Raw genomic sequence first — 19,595 nt, forward strand, 5'->3', positions numbered from 1 at the left:
TGATAGCTTTATTTTGGCAGTATTTCATGCTTTTCCTCATCGTTTTAAAATATTACACTCTGTGTGCTATGTGCTATGTGCACTTCACTGTTTGACATTACGGGACGCACATAGCGAGCCGCCAGTCTCTTGTAGTTGCTTGTGCTCTGTTTCGGACTTTTCGTGAAAACATTGGCTTGCCTCCTGAGGTTTATAGCTGTTTTACTGATAAACAATGCCCTCTATCACCCTTCACAATTCATATCGGTTGAAAGCAATATAAACTATCAGTAATATAAAAGCGGTTGCATATACGCCTCGCAAGCATAGCTCATCCAAAGGAAGAGTGCATTTCAGCCCAATAAGTGCAGAGCTACTTTTCCAACACTCGAACCTCTGTAGGTGATAACCTCGTTGTTAGCGCGAAGCATCGACTTGGAAACAGGAAACAAAAAATCTTCGCCTGAAGTTCACTTTCACGCTCAATGCCTAATTAAACAAATATCTAGTTCCAGTAAAATGTTATATCAAGCGCATTTGTCTTATTTAACAAATAGTTTAAGAATTCAAAAAGGTACTTAGCGTCTGTACGTGCATAATATTGATATTAAAGGTGGCAAACATACCTTGCAAGAAGTTTTTATTATCTTCTTAGTTTATGTATTTATTTCGCGTACTATACTTAAGGGTTGTTTGGGTTCGCCTAAGGTGAGCAACGTGAACTACAAGAGGTAGTTTAATTAATATATATATATATATATATATATATATATATATATATATATATATATATATATATATATATATTGTGAGCCTTCTGTGGACCTTCTTTCATTTGTACATACCATCATCATCGTCCCGCAGTGCCGGCTCCGGCGCGCGCCTGGGTTCGTGACCAGATTAAAACGCTAGACAAGGCTTCGCTGTCCTTGCCGTCACGACCTCGCCGTCTCGACCTAGCCTTCTTTTACAATATATATATATTCATAAGCAACAACGCAGAAAATAAAACAAAATATGCAGTGAACAAACACACCCTCCATTTCAAAATGAATAACTCGGCGTAAAAGAATATACATGCCATGATATCTGGGGCATGGGCCTTCAATAGGTGCTATCCGAGACAAAAATCTATGGGTCACGCAAACTGCAACCAAATCGCATAACTTTTGTATCGGCCCGTCGTCACGGACCGTACTTGTCGATGTGAAAGTTGGACAATATTTTTTTTTTATTTGTGCTAGAGAATTGAGGTGATAACTTGTTTACATCGTGTTTCGATGCCAAAATGGCCAGACGTGCGATCCAAAATCTTCTGTCCCCGATAGTACGGCTTCGTCTACACAAACTCCGCGTACATAGCGCCGGACGTAGAACACGCCTATGATTTCCGAATACAACCGAATGTTTATCAAAACGGCTTAATATGACGTAATTATTAACTGTGTTACAAAACCACATGGTGCCATCTTTACACAGAGTTATTGATGCAGTGAGAACAATAAGATAACTGAGCGTTCAAGATCCCCTTTTTTTTTTCTTTTCTTTACATAGCAGCCGGCTTTCAACCCAGCAGGCTGGAAAAATAGGCGATGTGCGTGATTGCTCTGCGGCTTTTGGCAGGTATGCGTGCGGAAGAGTTCCTTCTATTGCGAATAAAGGTTTTATTATGATATAAGTCACTTGTTATCTCCTTATTAAAACACTCTTTTCCAGGAAGGGAATAAAATGGTGGTACAGATATAGGAAGAAGCATCGTGCCCAAGTATACCGGGCAAACGTTTAGTGCTATATAACACTGCTCAGCGACAAAAGCAGCAAAACCCGAGACGGGTGCGAAGACAGCCCTTGACGTGACCTTGTCAGGCTAGCAGAACAACTGTGAAATTGAAAAAAGCTGTCAAAGTAGAGCGCTTTATATCCAGGTATTTTCATTACAAGTGAGTACTACATCACGTCGCTAGCGCATATGATTCCTTCTCTCAACGATAGGTTCATCTGAGCAGCAGCACCTGCCCAGAAATAGCGGAAATATTGTTAAAATAATAAGAGGATATTTAAAGCCCCATTCCCGTCGATTCCTTGGCGCAATGAATTAACACTACTTATTTCGGCACTGAATCATCTTTTCGAATCCACTGAGGGCAAAGTTTTCAGATTTTTTTAAACACTAACAACATTCAATGAAGTGCCACCATTTTTCCTGGGGTGTGTGGCCCTTAAGGGTTCATTATGTGATGTTTTTGATTCTTAACAGCTGCAAAACCAACCGTGAACAGAGCCAGGAGGTGACAGTACGGCAATGGTAACACTATGCAATTACCTTCACAGTAATCATTTCCCGCCTTCAGTGGGTGAATATTACCTTTAGGTTCCGTTCAGTGACACCTCTCAGCAACAATCGCCGTTTAATTCACTGAAAGAGGGAAAAGAATTTGCGGGACCGTACCATTCATGGAACGGACCACCTTGTGCTTGGTTGTAGTTGCGCAATAATCGTCAGCAGTACTTCGCTGACGTAACGTGGCTATACTTTTTTTATTGGTTTAAAGAATTAATGGGCGGGGAGCCAGTAAGGTACCGGATGAACACTTTTTACTACTGCAATATGCCTAGTGCCACAACTGGTCACATCTTATGCTTTACTGCCACTATATGGCGCTTTGCATTACATGTCGGGGTCTTCATCAACCTTCCTCCGTGATCAATGGATCCGTAAAAACCACTATCTTATCGCCGCTACAAGTGGCCTTAATCGTAAGGAGGGTTTGAATAATGCACTTGACCAAGCCCCAAACATTATTTGCCATCCACGTATACGAGCGCGCATTTTGAAAATTGAAAATCGCAAACTGATTTTACATTTGGCCATTCAAGGTGCTTTCAAAGTGAGAGACGGTTTGGTGTCTTCAATGAGAGAATCCAGGCGCCGCGGTGGTGAACGTAGTTAGGGTGCTCGACTGCCTCGATCAAGAGTGGAGGCTCAAATCTCGACCAAGGAGGCCGCTTTTCAATGCAAATGAAAACAAGGCGCCCGTGGGCTGTGCGACGTCAGTGCACGATAAAGAACCCTAGGTGTGCGAAATTTTCAAAGCCCTTCAGTACGGTGTCTCTCATTGCCTGAGTTGATTTCGGATGATAAAAGCCACAAACCAAACCAACACAGGCACATACACGCATGACCTCACATATAAACACTCGCTCAAACACGCACAGAGAGGCTAAGTTTGATGGCGCTCAAGCGCACACAGTCGCAAAAAGCTGAATAATTTTATAGTATAAGCACTTAAGGAAGAAGCGATAGAGAACACACCACGACGCTAGGTCTGAGGCCATCACGCGTATATGATCGGAACATCGCCTACTTGCTGTTTCGCTCGCGAATCGGGAACATGCAAGAAAAAAGACATCCATCGAGCTGCCTGTGAAATAATCAGGCGTATGACAGCTACCAACGATGGAGACAGCAGCAGAAGGTTCAGAGACTTTGGCGAGATATTGCGGGGCAGCGGGGGATCGCCAAAGGAATCTTGCTGCGGGGAGTCTAGAAAGGAGTGATACTTTCACCGCGTAGGTTCCGCTCATTTTGGCAGGACAGATCCGGGTAGTAAAGCGCCGACAAAAGTACCCGAAAGCGTCCCAAAAGGCGCCAGTGTTTATATCTTGCTCCTGCAGGACTGGCTATGCGTTCTTTGTCTTAGGATCATGCACACAAAAAGAGATCTCACTCTTTCTCTCTCCTACAAGCCGATGCCACTTTGGTTTCACAAGAGTCGAGTGCGTGCTCAGCACTTTTCGTGTAGGGGTGGACGAAGAGGGCACCGGAGACGCAGCCTCTTTTTGTGAACGCCGTTTACTTAACGCACGGCTTGAGATTCGGGAGAGTGTGCTTTCGCCTGTTGCGCCGTAAATCTCGGGCTGCTGTCCCCTCCGCGAGAGCACACGAGCACGTTTGCTGGAGCTTGCAAGTGTCGCGGTGGGGACTCAGCAAGAAGGAGGAGGTTGTTGGGTAGCTAGTGGGCGGCGTCTCACAGTGACCTCGGAGTGGACGATGTTCAAGAAAATGCACTGCTTGTTTACATTTTGATCGTATCGCCGTCATGTTAAGCCTGTCTTGCCTAAAATATGTGTTCGAGCGTGCTGGTCGATTACTTTTTCATGGAACAGCTCCACGCCACTTTTCACGATGCGTCACATTCCTTAGAGGATGTGCAAGGAGCTTCATTGAGCCTAATCTTCAGACCCTTCCACAACTGGTGCTAGAGCCCTTCTCGCCTTAATGGCCATAGTCTTACTCGCGTCAGCCTTTTCCAGGTCATGCTCTTTGTGACAGCTTTCAGGGAGGTGGTTGAGGGCTCGGCCCTGAACAATCGAACAAGACGAAACGACTATAGATAGAAGGAAAAGGGCCTTACTATTTGCCCTGCACAGCAAATACGCATGCACGAAAAGATTTTCTCACTAGAACTCTTCGATACTCAAAGAAGAGGTGTGGAATCTTTTTGTTTATTATGACCTCTATCTCGTTGAGTCCTGCTTCAAAAAAAAATTGGTTATATGTTCAGTTTTCACGACAGTAGATAGGTGTCTGTGCTTGTGTTAAATATGAGTATTCCTGGTGTACCATTTAACAAGGAACGAATGCTTATAAATAAAAGTTTTAAGGCAGCCGAAAGATATCATTAGGGTATTGCCTTCAGCCACCTTGCGGACCAAAAGTATTTAATATCTAAAATTATTTGATTAGTTAAATATTTTTGGCATAACATAAATTAATTCGGCAAAAATAGGAATTTGTGAAAGCCGTTAAAAAACTTCCATTCCATTTTGTGTGGTCAGGAAAGCCTCAGATGGGCCTTTTTCTCCAGCTTCGAAGAAAGCCAGCAAAATACGAAAAAAATATCACTTCTTGCCGATTTGTGCGTTCGTGGATCCCGAGTTATACACGTGGGCCGTAGGACAAGTAGGAACGTATGTTCGTTCCACTTGGCTAAACCCTGAATTTTTTGTGTCAGTTCATAAAATATGATGTTTTACACCGCTAAGCTAATATATGACTAGGCATGAGAAAAAAGAAGCACAAATAGAGAATCAATTAGGCAACTGCCAAAATGCATGTGCACGAACAAATATCGGCGAGAGCAGCTGGTAACCGCAAGACATTACCACTGCAAAGGCGGAGACATAACGTCATGTCCTCCATTTTGTTTTGCTTGTAGGTTGCACTTGATTAAAAATAGGTTTTCGCGTGAAGATATACGTGCTTTGTGCAGAAGAAATGGGAATGAAACAAGGTATTTACTGAAATATAAAGGAATAGAAGCACCTATATTGGGCCATATATAGATTCTTAATCTGAGAATCCATGGTAGAGATAGTAAAGAACGAAGGGATTTTTTAAGATAATATTAAAATGCACAGGATGACAGAAGTGGTGGAGTCTGGATACACCTCAAGCCTTGTTAACTTTTTTCTGATAACCAAAGTATTGTATTCGGGTGCTGAATGTACCATTGCCGAGAGATGTCTATATTTAAAGAGGCCTTGTTAGGACATAAATGACTGGTTACGAACAGTGAGGTGTGCTTGCCAATATCTCGACGAGGTTTCTGGCACTGATGGAAAAAAACGCGAGACAAATCGGCACCGAATCTAAGACTTGAGCTTCGAAGCCTCGCGTTCTCTGCTGACAGAGCTTCTGGTTAAGACATCGCGCAAACAGCCAGTGATGCTTTTCCGAGAAGATATGGGGACACAATCCTGATTCATGTTTCCCTTACCTCTGAATATACGGCAATTTTACACGACTCATACTCATAATTTCCTTGCCTATTAAGTATGCTGTGTAGGAATGTTCGAATAGCGCGCTTTAAACAAGTTCGTCATTTCCACTAAAAATGCTTAACTTTCCTCTGAAATCCCCGAAATGTAGAAGTATTACTGTTTACTCAGTTGTTCTCATGATGCCGAGGGTAATGTATTGCGAAATGACACCTGAAATTTATGCAGAGTGATGCTCGTCTGGAGCGACAGTAATACGAAATCGAATGAGTTTTCCGCTATTCAGCTCTTGTTTTCTATGTCCAGTGGCGAGCTCAGTCGATGAATTTTACCTTTAGGGCTTCCTGACAACTTAGATTAGTTGCTTTCTGTATCGCATATTTTACTACATGGACATTATTTTTCACACATTTAGAAATGAGATGTTTTTTTGAACAATCACATTAGAAAGCTAATACGGCATATTGACATTATTGTAAATGATGCAAGCAGATTTAATGACAGGGAAACTTGTAGTTGAACCTCGCTACACAGAAGCTGAGGGGGGGGGGGGGGGGGAGAGTGCGAAATATTTCAGTGAAGCAAAATTTCGTTAAGGAGAAATGAGCCCCAATACACTGATATTGGACTAAACGTTCCAAGAGCATCACATGTTCACAGAGACTCCGGTGAGCTGTTCTAGCTTTTTTTTTTTACCTTGAGCGCTGGGGTGCGATTTCAACACTAGGTGCGCACTTGTATCACAACTACATCTTCATGGTCCTCAATAATATTGCGGCTCAAATCAAATGGATGCACCACTTTTGGTACAGGTGGTGGGGATATACTTGTTCCGATTGGGCCCTGCCGTGGCGATGCAGTGGTTTGGGCGCTCAACTACAGTGCCCAAGAATGCGTGATCAAATCCAGACCGCAGCGGCCGCTTTTCGGGGGAGGCGAAAAGCAAGGCGTTTGTCTGCTGTGCGATGCCAGCGCTAATAACCCCAAGTGGTCGAAATATTTAGAGTACTAGGGCAGCGCTCATAGCCCGAGTCGCTTTGGGGCATTAACTACCCAAACTAAGTCAAACACATTGTGATTGGTTACGGTTCTTGCTCGGAGAAAAAGGGAAGCTTACACTTGCGCTTTACTATATACCATATTACCATCATCGTCGTAACAATGTACTAGTCCTTTCCGGTCATCACTATCGTCCCGGAATACTACTCGTGCCAACTTTCAGTGAACATTAATATTTATTAACATTTGCAGATTTCTGCCCAAACGTGACGTCGTCCCAAATCTTGTAACATCGTGAGACAGCAATCTAATTGTACCAATCGAAGCATGGTTGAATTACAACAGAAATGATCCAAAGATTCTGTTCGACCTGCCCCATTTTCCTCGTTCTCGCGCCGAGCGCAAATGTGCTTGTGGGGGAGGAGATCTGATTGCCGTTCACGAGCAGTTATCTTGTTCTACCTTTGATATCACGTCAGACCTAGAAATATTATGGATCATGGGCCGTGCATTCCCACTGACCCTACTAAGGGACGTGTGTTATAGACGCCCTCGCAACAGTCCTGACGTTCCCCGAAAACTTCGCAATATCTTAAATAACTTACATCCCAAGCGACTTAACGCACACATCCTCTTGTTTGGTGATTTAAACTGCATCAATATCAACTGGCGCAATCAGAGCCAAAGAATTTGCAGACGTTTGATTTAATTTTAATTTAACCTAACTAATATCCGAACCAACGCGTGTTTCAGGGGAAACCACTAACACACTCGACCTCATACCCTACATCCATTCAGATAGCCTAGAATTCATTTCGGCCTCCGGGAAATCAGCGACGACTAAGTAATTCATGCCAGTTTTATCCTCTCAACTGAAATACGGCAAATTTCTCAGAAAACGTTTTCCTTCTATGAAAGGGAAACTACGAAGCAATTAACACTGAACTAACTTTCTGTCGATGTTTCAAGGAGGAGGAAGATGAGGAGGTAAGACAGGAAGGTTAACCCGGAAAATCAACCAGTTTTCTGAGAAATTTGCGTTATTTCAGGTGAGAAGATATAACTGGAATGAATTACTTCGTCGTCGCTGATTTCCCGGAGGCCGACACATCTCTTCATAGTAGGAGCGTAAACGACAGACATGAAACATAGGTTGCCAGAACTGAACAATAAATATATCCCAAAATGCAGTGTTGGAAAGAATAAGCAGAAACAGTGGTTTACAAAAACCCTGAAAAAGATTGAAAATCCCAAAAATGTACATTTTGTACTGGTAACCTTTAAGACACAGGCATGGCACAAATACTCCAAAACTGAACACACGTACTTGACCGCGATTAGAGGTGCGAATCGTTCATTTTACGAAGTTGATCTGCCACAAATGGCAGCCAGTAAAACCAAAAAGTTCTTGAACGAAATAAACCCGATGAAAACACGCCCTCAAATCCTCAATAACAACTGTGGTAAAATAATGACTGATGTACGTTATCTGCAATATACACCTTTCAATACTGCGTTTTATTCCGTTTTTAATGAGGATTTCGACTCACCATGTTTTACATGTCCTCTTATTATCACCGCAGCCATGGGCGCGATAACTTTCAACAGTAATGAAATTTTGTGCACTCAATAAAATTAATAAATCTTCGGCAGCAGGCATAGATAAAATCAATTCAAAGATGTTAAAAACATTGAATTATCATTTTCCTGCATTTTTATTCATTGTTCCCGCAATCACTCATTGAAGGAACCATTCCAGATAACTGAAAAGCGGAAAAGGTTGTTCCCGTCCACAAAGCAGGTACTGATTCACCTCTCAATTGTCGTATCATATAATTAGTAAGTGCACCATACAAATTCGTGCAACATGTAATTTATTCTCAAATCATGCAATTATTGGATTTAAATAACTTCTTCCATTCATCACAGCATGAATTTAGCATGGGTCTTTCTTGCGAAACTCAACCAGCCATTTTTTTGCACGTCATTCATACCAAATGTGGTGTCAATCTACAAACTGGGGCTGTTTTCGTAGATTTATCTAAAGCATTCGACAAAGTACATCATTAACACTTGCTTCTTAAACTTTCCCAGTTGAACCTACATCCGGACATAATAGCATAGATTAAAGAATTTGCTGAGTCGGTTGTCATCATTAACCAAACCTCCAGCCTGCGTTCAGTCACCTCAGAGTCTCACTGGGTTCTGTTCTCAGTCCTTTGTTATGTCTCATATATATTACGACTCACTCCAGCATGTCTCTTGTCATATTCGCTTGTTCGCCGATGAATGCGTCATTTATTGCTCAGTGACTCACCCGTCTAACTAAAAATCCCTTCAGGGTGACCTACACCATGTGCAAGACTGATGCTTCTAGTGGAAGATGATACTCAGCTCTAAGAAATGTAATCGCACGTACCGCTGTCGTAATCCTCTTGTTTTTCAGTACACAGTATCCAATACCACGGTTGACCTCGTGCAGTCTTATAAATATTTAGGTGTCACCGTTTGGTGATGATTTAGCTTGGTGTTTGCACGTGAGTAGCCTCATATTATCGGCTAATAAAACACTAGGTTTCTTGATACGGCACCTGTGGGAAGCCCCACAACACGTAAGGCTACAAGCATACGCCTCACTCCTTACGACTAAACTGGAATATGAATCGCCCATCTGGAGCCCTTATCTTGTATGGTCAGCAAAAATTATCGAAGCTGTATAAAATAAGGCCACCAGATATATTCACCTCTCATACTCGTACGACGTGAGCATAACATCCCCAAAATAGCGATCAAGTATACTTTATCTTTCTACTCGCCGTCGTATAGCAGGTCTTGTCTTGTTTCACAAGTTTTTTTTTATTGAATACTAAAACAAGAACCATACATTGCGCACTCCTAAAACGCAGACCTCATCGCATCGGTCATTATAATCAAATTTGCGTCCATGTGCCCAACGACCGTTTTTGCCAGCTCAATTTTTTCTAAAGCAGCACCTGATTGGAACGGCCTTCTTCGCAATATAGCTGCTATAACACGTTCATCAATAATTTAAAGTACTCTACATACTTGTATTTTCTGAACCCCACACCTTTTGTGGCATCTTCAAAGGGGGTCTTAAGGAAAATAATGTGATGTGTTATGAAAATGTGATCATCACCATCGCTTTCAGAAAACCGCAAGGAGGCGATGCGGTCCACAGTAAAATTTCACATGGGATCAAAGGGCTGTGGAGACAACAAAACGAGCCTTGAGTGTTGCAAGATATTGACAAGATAGATGATGTTGATGGCGTTGGTGCCACTGCGAGACAGACGCCACTGTCAGGACATGACTAGGATTTGGTATGATCCATCTGTATATCCGTTTATAACGGATGGACACTACAAAATCCTAGACATATCATCACACCAGTTGAATACAAAAATCCTTCATGGTGCTGCTTATGTCCGTAGGAGCACATAGCTTATCGATTCGAGCGACAGAATTCAGTCAATACAAGCTGCGTAGACGCAAAGAAGTGCAGAGATTGTGCGAGATTGCTAATTGGTTCTCAAGTACATTTTCAATCCCAGCTGCATTGGGAGAAAATTTTATTGAATCAAAAATGTGGTCTAAAAACGGTTCGTTGTGACGAGAAGTTTTCTGCAGCACCTAAATATGGTTGAATGATGGATGAAATCACATTTATTAGATAAAAAAAGAAATCTTTCATGCTGTTCTCATAGTGTTCGAGGAGTCCACGGGATTGTGGTTCACATAAATTGCGATCCACCAGCCAATTCTGGCCGGCGGGCTGAACGGTCCGTAAAGCAGCCTCAGAGGAAGAATAATTAGAATGAGGGATGAGGGGTACTGCCCATGTGGAAGGAAACTGCCACAGCTAGGTACTAGAAAATTGAGGATTTCAGACCACCAGAAGTGTCACAGTGAGGTGGGAAGCAGGGGGAGAAAGCATAAGGGACGATAAGGGAAAATGAATAAATCCGTCTGCAATTATTGCTGAAATGCCGTCTAAATGCGAATATTTCGCTGAGGCGGTGTTCATTCTAGCATAGTTCAACTGTACATTACAAATCAATCTATCAGTCGTAGCCGTTGGTAATTAGCTGCTTGACGCTATTTTCACGCAACCTAATTCTGTATTCATACCTATAAGGAAACCCTTTATTACATTTTGAGAAGCTGCCTGGAGCGCGCATATCCAAATCAAATAAAATGTACTTGCGCGCGCTTTGACACATCACAGGTTTATTCAGGATAAATCCGAAAATTATTGAACATAATGAAGATAAAGGAGGAGTACCGATAATACATGAATTGTTGACTCGCTCCAGCACAGATAGATTACGATGAACAGGCCGAAGCAGCTAAGGCGCACAGGACAGAAGCCGCAAGAATGATATCCTCAATCAGGAAGTCAGCGTGTGTTCGCCGAGTAGCGGGAGGAAAACTATGTAGGCCGATTCCAACACAGCTTCCCTATACTACCCTACTCCCTAAAAATGTTGCAAGAGTCGAACACGAAATACAACACTGGTGAAATTGATTCGGCATCGTAGCCAGAAGCTGGGAAAGTAAGAATGTGCAGAACGGTCTCATTTTCGACACTGGCCACGGATATTATAAGGGCGGGCAGATATTTCCGGCCAGGGAAGTGCCTACGCCGGCAGCGGAAATTGACTTTCACATTGGGAAGCACGCGGGTGTAGCGAACGGCTCCCTGGTGGCTTCAACGCAAGATAGGATCCGTGCCCTTGCTGAAAGCGGGGAGAGCAGGCTTGCGTTCCGTCGCGGCTCTTTGCGTAGACGCCATTATTGCTTCGATTCTGAAAGAGGAACTGCAGTGAACTAGAGGCTTGGCTCTGAAAACAAGCGTACATACTTCGACGCAATGCCCTAGCAGAGTGCATACAGCAATTTGCACTGATAAATGTTGAAAAAAGACGTTTTAAATAGACTATAAGCTTTACACTGGTTACTACAAGCGTGGTGTTGAAAATCAAGACTAAAAAACGCAGCTTCACACAGAGTCCCTTAAGCTTTGCAAGACGCATTTAGGTGTTAAATCGAAGATATATCAATCGATAGTAACAAATTTTAACATTCACGTGGAGAGGTACGAGATCATGGTCACTGATATATCATTTCAGAACTCAGCACAGCTTGTACTTCTTCCACAAGGAAAATTACAGTGCAAGAAATCAGCAATTTGACGAGTAAGAGTAAAGACAGATTGGCGCGCTCAAAAAGCTCTAAATACTTTTCGTTGAACAGTACATTTACAGTTAGGCGAACAATTTATGATCACTCATAAAGGCTTTGCTATTATTTCGTATCATGGAGAAAACGAATTAGGTAGGTATAACTTGTTCGTCGCACGTAGCTAATTTTGCTAGGCTGACAAATATTATCGCCTGCTTGAATGATCGAATGAACACCTGTAATCAAATAAAACAAGAAGCATAGTAGAATACATGGAATATTTTGGCACAGACACGTAAAAAATTATATCCGATAGGTAGCCGCCACGTCTGTAAACAGAGCACCATAGATCAGCATCCCGCGAGAGTTACGATAGGGGTGCAATATCGGAAGAAACTGGCATGCAAACAGAATAAGAATATAGTTTGAATGCCGAATGGAGCTTTATTTAAGAATGCATTTTAACATCTTGTATAAAATAAAGTCTTGCCTTATATGCAAACGGTTCCCGAGCTAGAGCCAATAAAATAAATAAAAGGATGTACATGCGAAATGAACGGAAGTGAATGCTGCTTAGTGTTCCGAAAAGTGGGAGTTAGTGTTTTTTTATTGAAATTGAATAATAATAGATAATACAAACAATTTTTTTTTTACGTGGCGTTATATGCTCTAGCGTGAGCAAGAAAGAATTCGTGTTTTACGAAAGCGTTCCTCTCAGGTGCTTCCAAACTTGCAGGTGTGAAAAAACACTCTTTTGTTGAGCAAAACTTAAAGAATGGCAAGTTTAAAAGAATACCTGGGGACAGCATACATAATATGCCCGTATGGACTGCAATTACAATGTTGAAAAGGGCTTTACTGAGAGCGTTCGAATGTGCGTAAGACCTACTAGTCACGATATGCGTCAGGTATCAATTGGGGGTCGAATCGTAAACCAACAATATCATCTGGCTATATGTGAGCGGAAAGCGTGTTTGGTGGCCTATACCATGACGCCAACCAGCCATGCTCACGCATTACTTGCAGATACAACCATTAATCGCATGTGAGGTTACATTTCGACTTGCACTCTGCACGCAGAACTCGATGGCATCTGGGATGTATATGATGTTAGATTCCGTGGCCAAATGTATACTCCAAACGAATACACCACAGCCAAGGGAACACGTCTTCACGACGACGCCTGTTCCGATCTGATTTCTTACATTCGCGCTTCCTTTCTCCGGGCCGCTGAGCTGCACCAAATACCGTCGAGGTGGAATACTTAGCCGTAATACCCATTTTGGAACCCGGCCGTGGCAGCAGCTTTTTAACGGGGGCGAAACATGACATGCTTTATGCGGTGTGCGGTATTAGTAAGCGTAAAACATCCATATGTGGTCAATATTATTGCGAAGTTCCAAACCAGTGCCGCCTTTTTCTTCCTTCACTCCCACTTTCGTCATATGCCTCAGGTTCGACTGATGTTTCTGTCGGCAAGTGAGACCTTTGCTCCGAGTTTTAGTTCGTCAACATCATTTTTATATTTCTCAGTTGAACAATTTTGACTCCGCGACAACTTCTCATAGCTCCGCAGCCATGGCCTCAGCAGCTAGCGATAAGAAATTATTTTTATAATCCATGTATATTCGCTGTAAATAAAATTTTAATATCCGTCATATAAATAGAGCTGGCTAATGACGGAGAGCCCAGGATTATAGCTTCACGTGTGCCTTGACGCCTAAGCGGCAATGCAGAGAGCAGCCTACACGGCACAGAGACTTATATCATGTAAGGATACACGTATTTAACGGTTCAGTAGCTAATGCAGCATTCCCGAATTGAAAGCTAACAAACCGTTATGTTAAAAAAGTAAGTTGCAGGGCTCTAAAATTCCAGGACACAAATGACCACCATATGCGTAGCGGCATCAGCATAAAGGTGATATAAACAGTTACTGTGCTCGTTGCACTTTTTTTAAATTTGTCAGCATTCTAACTAGTGAGGATGGTGAAAAGGATGTAAGGATCGTTACGACGATGTTAACGTTGGCGCAAGTATAAACCTTATAATTTTTTTTCGGTGAGGAGCCGACCGAACAGAAAAATATCACCCGAGAAAAGAGCCCACTTGGACACTACTGGCACTCGCGAGCCCTGGGAGAACACTCGCAAGGACATGTGAACTTTTTTCCGGAACACAACGAAAATACCCTGTAAGTTCTTTAACACAAGAAGTTACGACCTCATCAGTGGGTGCTTTTTTTTTTGTCATGATATAAGAATGCTGTGCATCCATCAGCAAGGAATATATCTCGCATGAAGTAGAGTTTATTTTAACCATTGCTTTCTAGTTGTGCGTTTCGTTGTGCCCAACAAGAGCCACCTTTTGCAATATTGCTGTTGTGAGCGCCGAAGTAATTATATAAATATAAGTTATTTTATTATATGAGCAAGTTTTCTTTTTTTGCTAAGCTGCTAAGACGTGCTCGATAGCTGGCATGGTTTTAGAGCGGGTTTTCTCTTCATCCAGCAGCGTATGTCCTTTATGTCCCTTTCTGGCAAATGCGATTGCTGCGACACGCGCCTTGACTTTTTGTTTGACACCTATTTATAATAATGATTTCTGTAAATTTCTCAATAAGCACTGGAAGAGAGGAGCGTCCCGCAGGAGTGTTGCAATGCGCGAATAGTAATGATTCCGAAGTCCTGGAAAGACTCCCAGCCTGGAATACCGTGGACGCGTTTCGCTATCTTATAGGACAGAACTGCGTTTTAGAGGTTGCAGGCCCATCATGAGGGCAACGAACCTATGCCGCAAATGGTTTTGACTTTCACGAACATAAATCACCTGAAACTTTATTCGTACAGATAAATTAGAGGAGCCTAACAGCGTCCCCAAAATGCGGAATAAACGCCTCGCTAGCACTCGACCTTATAGTGGACTTCAGTAATATCATACACTGGGAAGTCACTGTGGTGGGCTCAGCAATTTGAGCTGCAGAGAGAGAATGCACTGCTAGTAGAGGACCCCAAAAATAACAACTCGCCCAAATTGCAGCCTTAATTCATGATTGAAATAGAATTCATCAGGCCATATTCCTTCAACGCCGTCTAATAGGGTAACGTTGCAAGGCCTTATTTTTCACAAAATTTACGATCGGTTGATCGACGGCACGTGGAAAAATTGATGTATTTTATGATGAAATTTACGCAGATAGTGATGCAGTCTGTTTCATCAGTGGATCTTTGAAAGAAATATACGACCTTCTGCAGACGGCAGCAGACATGGTAAATGAATAGCAACAAAGCTACGGACATATATATCAGCCGGGGAACTCCGAGGGGCTCATAGTTTCCAGAAGAAAGTAAAGTCACTGGAAGGACATATTTTTAGGGCGAAGAAGAGGATACTCGGTGCAAGGGCTTAGAAGAGAAGGGATGAGGAAGAGAAGGATGAGTACTCCTCATCGAGCAAGGAGGGTGAAGAGGGGGACGACGACGACAAGTCGAAGAAGCCGAAGGTCGAGCCGGACACGGCGCCCAAGCTAACAGAGGCGGAATTGAGGCATTGGGTGTCATTCTAGCTGAACGTCTTAAAACTCAATCAGTTCAACTTCTACCAGGTGGTCAACAACATGCGCTACATGCTCCTGAACGTCTACGCGCCATGGTATCAGCATAGCAAGAAGCTGAAGCATGAGTACAGCCGCGCACCCACCACATTGAGGCTGCGGCACCTGCATGAGCTGATGGCCAAATTGGACACCATGGTCGAACAGAAGTTGGCCAAATGCTTTGGCGTCAGCAAGTATTGCATACGCTGTTCGTCTCGCACCCGGGTAACCTGACTGAATATGAGAGCACCCTTTCTGCTGAAAGGATCATCGAAGCGATGGCGGAGAAGATGGACCCGCTGTTTACACCACCAGCGGAAGCATCACATGAGCTGACCGCCGCGAACTTCAAGCTCACTGTCACCAACGCCGAGATGATGCTGGTCTATTTCTACGCCCAGGGTGCGACCAATGCCGCCGCATGTCCCCGGAGTTCGAACGAGTGGCGCGGCGCCTCAAGGAGTACGGCATAACGCTGCACAAGTGGACCAGCGAGAAATGGCGCCATTACTTGATACTGCCGTGCCCACCAGCCGGTCTCCACGGATATCGAATATGCACTGTGCTTTCCCCAGGCTTGCACTGTGATTTTTTTAACATTTCCGATTGGTCTGTTCATGTGGCCTCGTGTGTTATCGTCCAATCTCTGTATAGTCTGTGTGTCCACGTATATGTGTGTGGTCGCAGGACACTTTAGCGTGTTTACCACACGAGCGCAGTAGGAATGTGAAGTCATAGCACAATACAGTCAACGAAGAATTGGCTCCGGCTGAACGTGTGCTGCACACCGTCCAAGACAAACTTGACAGGCTTCGAGATGCGAAGTTTTGGGAAGAGAGCATGCTTCGATTGAAGAAGGAACTCGACGGCGAGAGAAACAAATGGCAAATACTAGTGAAAACGATGCACGCGCTGCAGGCCCGACTGAACGACCTCACTGCCGAGCTGGTCATAGAATACAACGCCTCAAAACAATTAGCGGAGGAAGCGGTCGTCCACGTGTGCCTGTCAGCGGCACCTATAAAGAAGCGTCTGTGCACGAGTGTCGGTGTGCGGAGCTCAAAAAGGGAACAAAGCTAGAAAGACCACACAGCTCTTGTTTCCGGCTCCACACGAAGAGCGCCTCTCGAAGGCAGCTCATCTCCTCAAGCTTAAGGAAGGAGATGAAATGGACTGACACTGTACCTTGGACTCATTCTCCCCCCCCCCCCCCCCCCCAGGGTGAAGAAGAGGACGCGCGTTGCAAGCGCATGCAAGTGAAGTGACGAGAAAGCGAGAAAGAGGACGAAGACCAGTTTTTTTTTTTTGCGAAGTTTATTGCCTCAGGGCATAAAAGGAATGTTATGATGGATGAAGGGTGTGGTCAAATAAATGAAAAAAGGTTGGCTGATGCAATGAAATCGAGGAGTGAACGATGATGCGGTCCCAGCGTCCAAACAGCATATGACTCCGGATTATGGGGGGAGAGGCCAGCTGCCACCAGGTGCCGGATCCGCGTTGGCTTCAACGCTGGGCAATCCCACAGTAGGTGATGGATATCAGCTTCTATATAGACGAAGACCAGTTGATCGGGGTTGAGTGGTGCCTGCGCCTGTGAACGTGACTGTCTGTAAGTGTCAGCATCTCAAGTCTTTACACTGTCTATGTAAAGGACGAGAAGTCTCGCAAGTGCCACAAAAATATTTCTGCCGGTGCATAAAAAGTATTTATTCTACAGACCACACATCCAGACACCTAGCACACATCACATCGCAGGTAACGAGCATGATTGCAAGAATCGACAACAGAAGACGAGGTATTAAGGAGGAAGATCCGCATGCAAGCTATTCTCGAAAAGAAAAATATACAATATACAAAAAGCGGTATATGCCCCATAGACGAAGCCATTCAGCAAATAAATCCAATCAATCATGATCATGGTAAGTCGCCTTTTATCTGCTGGTGTAGTCCCATTACCAGGTACAAGAGCAGTATTCACAGTCGTCAGTAGACATTATTAAACGTATTGGGGCCCTTTGAAGGGCAAATGGCATTGATTTAGTTTAATCTGCTTATAGTACAGACACTTAGTGTTGGTAGGATTATAATCAGTGCCTCCTTGTAAAGGCCACTGACGCATCAATCGCAGGCAATACCAAGTTAAGGTTATAAATGCGCTCCTGCATAGCCGATTATCACCTCAACGAACATATTCATTGAATTTGGTATGAACAACGCATTGAAAGAACACATCAGCTCCCATCTTCTCGTTCAAAAAATAACATGCAGGAAAGGGATGCTAGCAGAGAAAACATACCCACATGCAGCATACTGATAAAAAATTCAAGGGGGCTATTGAAATAAACTTGATTACAATACTAACCAATGCACAGCAAATAATAGCCATAGAAAGGTAAGGTGAGCAGCAAACAGCGGTAGCATGGGCAGGAAAGAAAAATACTTATACGTCTACCTAGGCACATACGAAAACAACGTGGGAGGGTTTGGAGTGTGCCCACATGCGGCTGTTAGCCACGAGAAATCCATTTACCTTGATCGAAAGAACGAACATCTTCGTGGCTGATGATACAGGAAGTATGGAAAGCTAACACACCTTCGTGGCTGACGATACTATAGCCGCTCTAACCGTCCGCCACCTCGGCCGTCACCACCGACATTCTAACCTGGCCGGTATATGACCTCTCCCATCAGCGAGCGTCACGAAGAGAGGATGCGCGTTAAAAGCTCAGCAAATGAATCTGAGAACACGGACTTGGGTAATGTGGCGACGGGACACCAGGTGACTCGACTTAGATCTGGGTTCGCAGGTTGATTTGCTGGCACGTTATCGCCCATCCGTACACCTGACGTAGGCTACTGGGCTGCGCTGGCCTTGTCAAGATCAGGGTGGTACCATCTGCCTCAAAAAATGTACGCTACCGAAATAATTACAAACTCACAAAAAGCGTAAACAAGATACAGAACGGACGCCTGTTGACTGCTACGATAAGGAATGCGAATACCTTGAGGGTAATGAACTAACTAAACAAGCAAATTACTCAATCAACAAGCTTCCATATTGTGGACAGCAGGAAATGAGACAGAGAACCAAGCGTCGACACGAACGACACAGCATAAGCTATCCGGCAGACGCACGACGCTGAGGAACTGTGCATATTCACCCTGTTAACAGTACGTAGTCGTCTTAGAACCAAAAAAACCTAAATAGGAGCCATCGGCTACCCGGCGAAAGCCATATACTACTACGTACACCTATCTGAGTGTACTAAGTAAACTGCCCCAACACAAATGATGACAAGCTTCCCCTATACGGGCAATACCTAATATTTTGCCCCGCTCTGAGAGCCTCGCAAATAACACAGCCGGAGTCAACAGACACACCATGGCCGGAACAGCGGGAGGCTGCACCATTCGTTCGCTTTCGAAAGTTTTGAGTTCGCTAGACGTGTATAGCTGCAGATGTAAGAAAACAGAGCTCGGGATATTCGTTTTGCTTTCCTGCCTTTTATTTGGAGAGCAAACATTTTCTGACGTGAAAAAGCCTAGAAAGTGACGTTCACTGGCCGCAGGCACATGTAACCAGAACTTTCAATCAGCCCACGCGTGACCGCTTTACTCTTGTCCGCCCCTGTCCACTGAAAGTGCGAAGTGTACTCCAATAAGGCATTTTGTGTGATAACGAAACGCATTTGAAGCAAATATGCCACACAGGTCAGGCTACTATTAGCGCGAAAGCGGCGGAGCGCGAAAGGCAAGCAGGTCTACGGTTTGTCATGTCATCTTAAGGCTCTTTGCTACAAAGCAAATAAACGTGACACTGAGGCTGTGTTGACTACATGCTGAAACAAATAGAAACTGATAGAGCAAAAAGTTGCTCTGTGTATTTAGGCTTGCGTTAAAATCACTCTGAAAGAAAGAGCAGGAGAAAAAAAACGGGCGTTAGGTCGTTTAAATATGGTCTCCAAAGAATAACGCAGTGCACTTGGAAAGGGTGCTTAGACTTAGGAATGTAACATTGGTTCCAGGACAAACTGAAAAC

This window comes from Amblyomma maculatum, chromosome 4, assembly GCF_055883805.1.
Source record: "Amblyomma maculatum isolate TAMU_Amacu chromosome 4, ASM5588380v1, whole genome shotgun sequence".
NCBI classification, from domain to species: Eukaryota; Metazoa; Arthropoda; class Arachnida; order Ixodida; family Ixodidae; genus Amblyomma; species Amblyomma maculatum.